The sequence below is a fragment of the Salvelinus alpinus genome, chromosome 1 (genome assembly GCF_045679555.1).
Source record: "Salvelinus alpinus chromosome 1, SLU_Salpinus.1, whole genome shotgun sequence".
Classification (NCBI taxonomy): domain Eukaryota; kingdom Metazoa; phylum Chordata; class Actinopteri; order Salmoniformes; family Salmonidae; genus Salvelinus; species Salvelinus alpinus.
In genome coordinates, this window is record NC_092086.1 from 86954794 (window position 1) to 86965947 (window position 11154).

Genomic DNA, 11154 nt, shown 5'->3' on the forward strand with positions numbered 1-11154 from the left:
GGGCCTAATGAATGTATTTTAATTGACTGATTATCTTATATGAACTGTAACTCAGTAAAAAAAAAAGATTGATGCAAGTTGCATTTATATATTTTTTCAGTATAAGTAAAACAACTTTGAAGTACTATTAATGTAGGTTTTTGGGGTATCTGTAGCGGAGAACACCAGTTTTTTTCCCTAATTATTCAGAGATCAATAGAGCTAGAGACACCAAATGTATTGACAAAGAACTTATATACACTACAAGTATGTGGACACCCTTTAATATTAGCCAAACACGTTGCTGACAGGTGTATAAAATTGAGCACACAGCCATGCAATCTCCAAAGACAAACATTAGCAGTATAATGGCCCGTACTGAAGAGATAAGCATGATGAGTTTACCGTCTTTCAACGTGGCACCGTCATAGGATGCCAGCTTTCCAACAAGTCATTTAGTCAAATAGTGCTGCCCTGGTCAACTGTAAGTGCTGTTATTGTGAAGTGGAAACGTCTAAGAGCAACCAGGCTCAGCCGCGAAGTGGTAGACCACACAAGCTCATTGAACGGGACTGCCGAGTGCTGAAGTGCATAGTGCGCAAAAATCGACTGTCCTTGGTTGCAACACTCAATACCGAGTTCCAAACTGCCTCTGGAACCAATGTCAGCACAATAACTATTCGCCGGGAGCTTCATGAAATGGGTTTCCATGGCCGAGCAGCCGCACACAGGCCTAAGATCACCATGCGCAATGCCAAGCGTCGGCGGGAGTGGTGTAAAGTTCCCCGTCATTGGACTCTGGAGCAGTGGAAACACGTTCTCTGTAGGGATGAATCACACTTCACCATCTGGCAGTCTGATGGACGAATCTGAGTTTGGCGGATGCCAGGAGAACGCTCACTGCTCCAATGCATAGTGCCAACTGTAAAGTTTGGTGGAGGAGGAATAATGGTCTGGGCCTGTTTTTCATGGTTCGGGCTAGGACCCTTAGTTCCAGTGAAGGGAAATCTTAATGCTACAGCATACAATGACATTCTAGACGTTTCTGTTCTTCCAACTTTGTGGCAACAGTTTGGAGAAGGTCCGTTCCTGTTTCAGCATGACAATGCCCCGCACAAAGCAAGGTCCATACAGAAATGGTTTGTTGAGATCAATGTGGAAGAACTTGACTGGCCTGCACAGAGCCCTGACCTCAACCCCATCAAACACATTTGGGATGAATTGCAACGCCGACTGCATGCCAGGCCTAATCGCCCAACATCAGTGCCCATCCTCACTAATGCTCTTGTGGCTAAATGGAAGCAAGTCCCCGCAGCAATGTTCCAACATCTAGTGGAAAGCCTTCCCAGAAGAGTGGACGCTGTTATAGCAGCAAAAGGGGGGACCAACTCCATATTAATGCCCATGACTTTATGTCCTCTACCATTAGGAACTGTAATTGAATTTCTTGGGGTAAATGAGTTGAAATTAAATAAACCGAGAACAGTACTACCACAATGTTATTTTTGTACCTGCTGTAAGGGAAGGGAGTAAGACAGCCATGGGACAGAAGTAACAGCTGGCGAGAAGTGCACAAAATCTTATCTCCATGTTTCTGGTTTGTAATGCTCATTGCTTTCAACAAATGTACTATCAGACATAATTTCATGTTTGTTACGATTTTAATAATTAATGCTATGAGTTCGAAATGTATAAAAATGAACCATGCGTCAACATCGCAATGTTGAGCAACCACTATATTTTGCCATACTAAAACCAGACTATGATATTAACCATCATTTTCTCATCTCACTTTAATGGGAATGTAGTAGGATATGTTTTTCACCATTTGCAATGACTAGTCATGCTTAGCGCTAGCAATCAGGTGCGCGTCAGCTGTCCTTTACATGCGTGCTCCTTAGTTCTTGACAGAATAAACATCTTTATTCTCTTCACAAACGGTAAACTCATCATGCTTATCACATTTCCATGGCTTGACATAAGGAAATTGACTCACATAATCATATATATTTTGAACCACTAACCTGCTGATTTTTTAAATTTAACTAGGCAAGTCAAACTTCTTATGGCTGCAGGGGCAGTATTGAGTAGCTTGGATGAAAGGTGCCCAGAGGTGCCCATAGTAAACTGCCTGCTCCTCAGTCCCAGTTGCTAATATATGCATATTATTATTCTTATTGGATAGAAAACACTCTGAAGTGTCTTAAAATGTTTGAATGATGGCTGTGAGTATAACAGAACTCATATGGCAGGCAAAAACCTGAGAAAAAATCCAAACAGGAAGTGGGAATTCTGAGGCTGGTCGATTTTCAACCAAGACCTTATTGAATTCACAGTGAGATATGGATGAGTTCGCACTTCCTACGGCTTCCACTAGATGTCAACAGTCTGTAGAACCTTGTCTGATGCCTCTACTGTGAAGTGGGGCCGAAGGAGACAGGAATTAGTCAGGTCTATCATGACCTGACCATGCTCTGACCATGCGCGTTCACGTGAGAGAGAGATGTTCCATCGCACATCTGAAGTCAATGTAATTCTCTGGTTGGAACGTTATTCAAGATTTATGTTAAAAACATTCTAAAGATTGATTCAATACATCGTTTGACATGTTTCTACTGACTGTTACGGAACTTTTGGATATTTCGTCTGCTTTTAGTGAACGCCCTGACGTTGGAGTTGTTTACCAAACACGCTAACAAAAATAGCTATTTGGACATAAATGATGGACATTACCGAACAAAACAAACATTTCTTGTGGAAGTGGGAGTCCTGGGAGTGCATTCCGACGAAGATCAGCAAAGGTAAGTGAAGATTTATAATGCTTTTTATGAGTTTTGTTGACTGCACAATTTGGCTGCACAAGTATGGCTTGCTTTTGTGGCTGAACGCTGTTCTCAGATTATTGAATATTGTGCTTTTGCCGTAAAGCTTTTTGAAATCTGACACAGCGGTTGCATTAAGAACAAGTGTATCTTTAATTCTATGTAAAACATGTATCTTTCATCAAAAGTTATGATGAGTAGTTATGTTATTTGACGTGGCTCTCTGCAATTTCTCCGGATATTTTGGAGGCATTTCTGAACATGGCGCCAATGTAAACTGAGGTTTTTGGATATAAATATTAACTTTATCGAACAAAACATATATGTATTGTGTAACATGAAGTCCTATGAGTGTCATCTGATGAAGATCATCAAAGGTTAGTGATTAATTATATCTCTATTTCTGCTTTTTGTGACTCCTGTCTTTGGCTGGAAAAATGACTGTGTTTGTCTGTGATTTTGGGGTGACCTAACATAATCGTTTGTGGTGCTTTCGCTGAAAAGCCTATTTGAAATCGGACACTTTGGTGGGATTAACAACAAGATTACCTTTAAAATGGTATAAGATACATGTATGTTTGAGGAATTTTAATGATGAGATTTCTGTTGTTTGAATTTGGCGCCCTGCACTTTCACTGGCTGTTGTCATATCATCCCGTTAACGGGATTGCAGCCATAAGAAGTTTAAGAACAAATTCTTATTTACAATGACGGCCTAGGAACAGTGGGTTAACTGCCTTATTCAGGGGCAGAACAGCAGATTTTTACCTTGTCAGCTCGGGGATTCGATCTAGCAACCTTTCGGTTACTGGCCCAACGCTCTAACCACTAGGCTACCTGCCGATAAAAGCTTATGTGAGAAGCTGATCCGTTAAGGCAATTGATCAAGGCATAATTCGAATGACGTCATATATAATTTTTAAACATTCAGTCATTTGTTGATATTTTGCTAACATTATAAAAACAATTTGAACTAGGGGAGACAATGGCCTGTGCTTAAACAATTGTATTTTTTATTCCAGGTCATCAGTTTAAGTTGTGTTACATTCGTCCCACCCATCTCTCCTGTAACTTCTCCCAGGCTAACACCCAAGACTAGCTAGCATGATACTTAAAACCTATTCTGTCATTTAGTCACTAGATGGGTTAAGAAAATGACATGTTTGGAACCTTAAACAACTAAACACAATACTACGACTGAAAAATACTTCTGGGTCCGTTTTTTTAACCTACATGGCTCAAAACCACTTTTTGTTGATAACAATTTTTTTTACAGGGAGCTTGTCTCCACATTAGGAACTTGCTGACTTCACTTCGTCATTCCAGCTTCTGTGTTATCTGAGAAAATGGGCGTGTTACTTTCACCCCAGCTCTCCCCAACTTTACTATTTATAGATTTGAGAACGTTTACTTTAACTCCACTACATTCCTAAAGTAAATATGTACTTTTTACTCCCATACATTTTTCCTGACACCCATAGGTACTCCTTACATTTCAAATGCTTAGAAGGACAGGAAAATGGTCCAATTCACATACTCATCAAGAGAACAGGGGATCATTCCTACTGCCTCTAATCAGGCAGACACACTAAACACAAATGCTTTGTTTGTTTGTAAATGATGTCTGAGTGCTGGAGTGTGCCCCTGGCTATCTGTAAAAAAAATAATTAATTGTGCCATCTGGTTTGCTTAATATATGATTTATAGCATTTACTTTGGGCTCCCGAGTGACGCAGCGGTCTAAGGCACTGCATCTCAGTGCTAGAGGTGTCACTACAGATCCTGGTTCGATTACAGCCTGTATCACAACTGGTTGTGATTGGGAGTCCCATAGGGCGGCGCACAATTGGCCCAGCGTCGTCCGGGTTAGTTTTTGGCTGTCACTGTAAATAAGAATTTGTTCTTAACTGACTTCCCTAATTAAATAAAGGTTAAACAAAGAAAAAATACTTCTGATACTTAAGTACACTACCGTTCAAAAGTTTGGGGTCACTTAGAAATGTCCTTGTTTTTGAAAGAAAAGCAATTTTTTGGGCCTTTAAAATAACATCAAATTGATCAGAAATACAGTGTAGACATTGTTAATGATGTAAAGCAGTATTGTATCTGAAAACTGCTGATTTTTTATGGAATATCTACATAGGCGTACAGAGGCCCATTATCAACAACAATCACTCCTGTATTCCAATGGCACGTTGTGTTAACTAATCCTAGTTTATCATTTTAAAAGGCTAATTGATCATTAGAAAAACATTTTGCGATTATGTTAGCACAGCTGAAAACTGTTGTCTGATTAAAGAAGCAATAAAACGCCCTTCTTTAGACTAGTTCAGTATCTGGAGCATCAGCATTTGTGGGTTTGATTACAGGCTCAAAATGGCCATAAACAAAAACCTTTCTTCTGAAACTCGTCAGTCTATTCTTGTTCTGAGAGATGAAGGCTATTCCATGCGAGAAATTGCCAAGAAACTGAAGATCTCGTACAACGCTGTGTACTACTCCCTTCACAGAACAGCACAAACGTTCTCTGAACAGAATAGAAAGAGGAGTGGGAGGCGCACAACTGAGAAAGAGGACAAGTACATTAGAGTCTCTAGTTTGAGAAACAGACGCCTCACAAGTCATCAACTGGCAGCTTCATTAAATAGTACCCACAAAGCACCAGTCTCAACGTCAACATTGAAGAGGCAACTCCGGGATGTTGGCCTTCTAGGCAGAGTTCCCCTGTCCAGTGTCTGTGTTCTTTTTGCCCATCTTAATCTTTTATTTTTATTGACCAATCTGAGATATGGCTTTTTATCTTTGCAACTCTGCCTAGAAGGCCAGCATCCCGGAGTCGCCTCTTCACTGTTGACGTTGAGACTGGTGTTTTGCGGGTACTATTGGGGAGGGACTTGGGGAGGACACTTAAATCTACCTGTGCCAGGTGGATGTCGGGCTAAGGGGCATGGTGCTTTGCATTATACCAAATATGATCTATTATGTTGACAAGATAGTTGAGTGACTGCTTTAACAATGGAAATACATATCCCCAAATACGGAAGGCAGGCGGGAGGAGGCAAGATCAGATGGGACCATCCTAGCCAATGATAGAGCAGATATGCATGTGAACAACAGGCATAACTCCAATATAACAATTTTGTGTAAATTTTTGTAAATAAATACTATGTGCGTCCACTATCAGTGCATTCATAACAACCTAACCATTAGGAAACTTCTATTTGATCAAATAAGCCTCACGTAGCAAATTAGCAATTACATTTTTTGTCAACCAAATTCTACACTTTGTGGTCTTATTTTGGACGGAGTAAACCCTCTCGCTTTGCCTATTCCTCTCTGATTATACAGGGGAAGGATTGGAGAGCACTGAAAATCCATCAATATCTCCATCACTCTAAATCAGCAGTTACTCACAGCACTATGGCTTTCACATTTCCTGAAGTGAATTACAACCTTATGATAGATATTTATAGCCAAGCACCTCATATTTATCAATATGGAGGTATTGTCCTGTGATGGCCAAGTAGTCTCCCAGGACAGACTTGTTGACTTCCATAACGTGGTCAGGTTTACAAGACTAATGCACCAGATTTGGGAAATGAGCTTTGCATTTCCACACTGTTATCACCCTCAAGTTTGTTTGCTCAGCAGAGGGTGCTATAATGCAACAGGATAAGACTGTGTTTTTCATCAAGGTGAAGTTTATACATTAGTGCTTATCCTGTAAACCGTTGTACTGTATGCCTCAATTCAGGCTGGGATTCAATCAAATGTGCATTGTTGATAAGTAACCTTTAAATGTAATTTACATGGCCTGATGGGTCTTGAGGTAATGCCGCAGCCTCCAACACATGTCGACGGTATGGGCATAGGTTCGGATCTTGTCTACTACCCTTTAACACAACATCTCTTATCTTTCCCCACTTTCATCCTCTATTTCTATTTGTTCAATAAAATCAGAAAGTATTTTGTATGATTAATTTACGCTTGAGTCAACATCTGCACCAATGTCATACATGTATGTACCCTACTGTACAGAATGCTATATGTAGTTAGAACTGTTATCCCCATTTGCACAATGCTGATAGAATAATTAAGTGATAATGCCCGAGAAGCCAGTGTTTGGAGGATATATTGGCACGGGTGTTGTTAGGCCCAGGGCCAGCAAAGTCCAGGGCCAGCAAACCTGCCAAAATATTGAGGGCATACACCGGGTTAACCAACATATTCAAATAATGATATACATAATTCCATTAAAAACGTTATTTTGATGAATTTATTCATACTATTTCCCCCTTCCACAAGATATAGTCCCGACACAAATCTAGGGTTGTTACCCAAGCCGGCTGGTCGTTCTATCGATTCGGTTGCCAGAGATGCGAACCAGTCGTTCAGTCTTTTTGTTCTGTATCTATGGACGCGACCCAGTTTTCCGTTATAAATGTACCATTGTCATACTGGCTGCCAACGTTCTTATCCCTTGCTTGCTAGCCAGTCAACTACAGCTAATTTACAGTCACATCAAACAGTGCAGCCAGAATAACAGTAGCTGCATTTGCATTTGTTTAAGCTGTTTTCTAGTGACATTTATTTGGATACATCCATAACAGTGAGCTAATGAGGCGTGATTTCACCTGGCATAGAAAATGTGCTCTCTCGTCAGGACACTGTTGTTCAGAGGAGCTAGCCAAAAACACAGCAAACACAATCAATTCAAACTGAAGCTGGAAAGACTGCAAACTAGCTGCACTTCGTTTCGTTTTACCTTTTTTCAATTGACATTTCTTTGTATATATCCATAAATATTATACCAGCTGATTCATGATTCAAAACTGGCTGAGAGAAGCTGTCTGTCTCGTCCTGACTCCCGACACGTTCCTTACTATAGGACAGCTGGAGATCGAATTTTAATATTGAAACAATGTTGCAAATGTCGGAGAGACAGACAGCAAGGTTATTACTCCTGGAAGCGTAGACAGTCTTATTTGTAGGATTCTTCCTCTTAATCACATGACTAAACCAGCCAATATATATTTGTTTGTATAATTTTGTTTATTTTTAAACACCATGGCATGGGGCATATTGATCTCTGAAAAGTTTAGTATGTATGGAGAACTGTTCAGAAAATGGTTTCATTGAAAATGTGTGCTCTCCTGCTCGAACACTAGATGGAGACAAAGTATTATAAAAAATGATGTCATGAGCGCAGACAGAGGGACAATAAGGCAGAGAGCTCCCAGAATATAATTACTTGCTGTAGAGTTGTGCTCATGTCTTTCCACCTCATCTCCTTCATATAAATAGAAAGAACCAGTCTGGCAGGTATTTTGTTCAAGTGGAAATGTACACCACTGTCATCAGCAGCGATGTATGCTGTCAAACTGGAAGAGCAGCAGTATGGCAAACAGAGAAAGGGGGAAAAAAGTGTTTACCTTACATAGACTTTGGTGAGAAGTAAACAGAGAACCTTGAGATAATACAATACACACATAAAAGCATAAACACATGGACATACGTGCACACGCACACACAGCCAAGCCTTAACCCTAACATTTGACTGGTAATACTAGGCCTACTATTTACAGCAGTAGAGCTAGCTAACCCTAATCCTAACCCCAAACTAGTAATAAATGGGATTTACAGCAGTAGAGCTAGCCATAACCCTAATCCTAACCCCAAACTAGTAATAAATGGGATTTACAGCAGTAGAGCTAGCCATAACCCTAATCCTAACCCCAAACTAGTAATACATGGGATTTACAGCAGTAGAGCTAGCCATAACCCTAATCCTAACCCAAAACTAGTAATAAATGGAATTTACAGCATTAGAGCTAGCCATAACCCTAATCCTAACCCAAAACTAGTAATACATGGGATTCACAGCAGTAGAGCTAGCCATAACCCTAATCCTAACCCCAAACTAGTAATAAATGGGATTTACAGCATTAGAGCTAGCCATAACCATAACCCTAATCCTAACCCCAAACTAGTAATACATGGGATTCACAGCAGTAGAGCTAGCCATAACCCTAATCCTAACCCCAAACTAGTAATAAATGGGATTTACAGCATTAGAGCTAGCCATAACCATAACCCTAATCCTAACCCCAAACTAGTAATACATGGGATTCACAGCAGTAGAGCTAGCCATAACCCTAATCCTAACCCGAAACTAGTAATAAATGGGATTCACAGCAGTAGAGCTAGCCATACCACTACCCATACTGGTAGTACTTACAGCAGTAGAGGTAGCCATACCACTAACCATACTGGTAGTACTAACAGCAGTAGAGGTAGTCATACCCCTAACCATACTGGTAGTACTTACAGCAGTAGAGGTAGCCATACCACTAACCATACTGGTAGTACTTACAGCAGTAGAGCTAGCCAGGCATTTGTGTGGAGGCCATGTGATAAGCTTCACTAGGAGTTATTTTTCCCTCCTTCTTCATAGGTTGCCATTATAGTGGTTTCTGATTGTGATATTCTGTGGCAGGGGAGGGGCCCAGAATAACCCATAGGAACCTCAGAAGAGCCTAAAAACTTAAACATGTTTAAAATGTACTACCCCTCCTCTACCCCTCAGATGCATAATCTGTAGCCGATTACTATCCTATGCGCTGACTGCCCATAACAGCCTAAATAAATCTATAGAAAAGGCAATTAGGTGGGAATACACAGAATATTTCCCCTGACAACAATCCCAATCACATCCAAACGAACACGCTCCTTCCAACTCTCTTAAAAATACTTCCCTTCTTATAAATGGTCAAATATCCCTGGCAGTCTCATGGTAATGTTCCCCTGATGTTTGTTCACCCCTCAGAGAAACAGGCTATAAACAGAACACTCTCATTAATCTGAGCTCTATTACGGCTGGTGCTCCAGCTATTAAAATGAAAGTGATGCTAGAAAGACATTTATTTTGTACAGTTCTTAAATCACTAGAGAGGAGAGGCATGTGGTAATGTGTGTGTAACGGATGTGAAATGGCTAGCTAGTTAGCGGTGGTGCGCGCTAATAGCGTTTCAATCGGTTACGTCACTCGCTTTGAGACCTTGAAGTAGTGGTTCCCCTTGCTCTGCAAGAGCCGCAGACTTTGTGGAGCGATGAGTAACGATGCTTCGTGGGTGGCTGTTGTTGATGTGTGCAGAGAGTCCCTGGTTCGCGCCCGGGTCGGGGCGAGGGGACGCCATAAAGTTAAACTGTTATGTTGATGCTGTTGACCCGGATCAATGGTTGCTGCGGGAAGAGGTCGAAAGGGGGGTGAGTGTAACGGATGTGAAATGGCTAGCTAGTTAGCGGTGGTGCGCGCTAATAGCGTTTCAATCGGTTACGTCACTCGCTTTGAGACCTTGAAGTAGAGAGCCGCGGCCTTTGTGGAGCGATGGGTAACGATGCTTCGTGGGTGACTGTTGTTGATGTGTGCAGAGGGTCCCTGGTTCGCGCCCGTGGAGAGGGGACGGACTAAAGTTATACTGTTACATGTGCACGGAAAATGTTATGCATTTTGACTTCAATATGCATAACAGAGATTGTAAGACAGTATTCAATCAGCATGCATTTCATTGTTCGCACAATAGCATTTAACATACTTTTTTCCATTAGGAACTGTAGTCAACCTACCTCTTTGCTATAGGTACTATTGGCTATTTCTTTTTTTATGCCAAACTCACCTCACACTAGACCTAAATGCAGTCAGTTTTCAGAAATAAGACATGGCATGTATCTGTGTAGTTGAGCAAACAAACACTGCATAAACATTGCTAAGGGAGGTTCAATTGGAATCTGGCCCAAAGTTTAAAACAATAGGAATTCCTTTGTATTATTGCCTGCATATTTTGAGAAAGGATGGGCAGGACGGTGACAGTTGATGTGGAAAAATACAAAAGATATGGTATGTGGGAGATGCTGTATAACACTATGTTCATTGTGCAGTGGCAGGAAAGCTGTACTGAAAATACAGTTTACCAAGCTTTCAATTACTTTACACTGAAAGAAGTTAAGCTACCATTGAGAAAAATATAGTTTACTTAACTAAAGTTACTTTGAAAAAGTATTTCTATACATCAAAATTATCATTTAAATCTGAAATGTTTTACACTACAAATTGCATGAAAAGAGAAAGGGAAAGGGGGATACCTAGTCAGTTGTACAACAATGCATTCAACTGAAATGTGTATTCCGCATCTGAACACATCTGAATCAGAGAGGTGCGGAAGGCTGCCTTAATCGACATCCCCGTCTTCGGCACCCGGGGAGAACAGATCACGTTGGGTTCATACAGTATGTTAACATAATGTGTAATTTAGCCTGTTAAATACAAAAACTATGTTTCAAGTGAGTTAGGCAT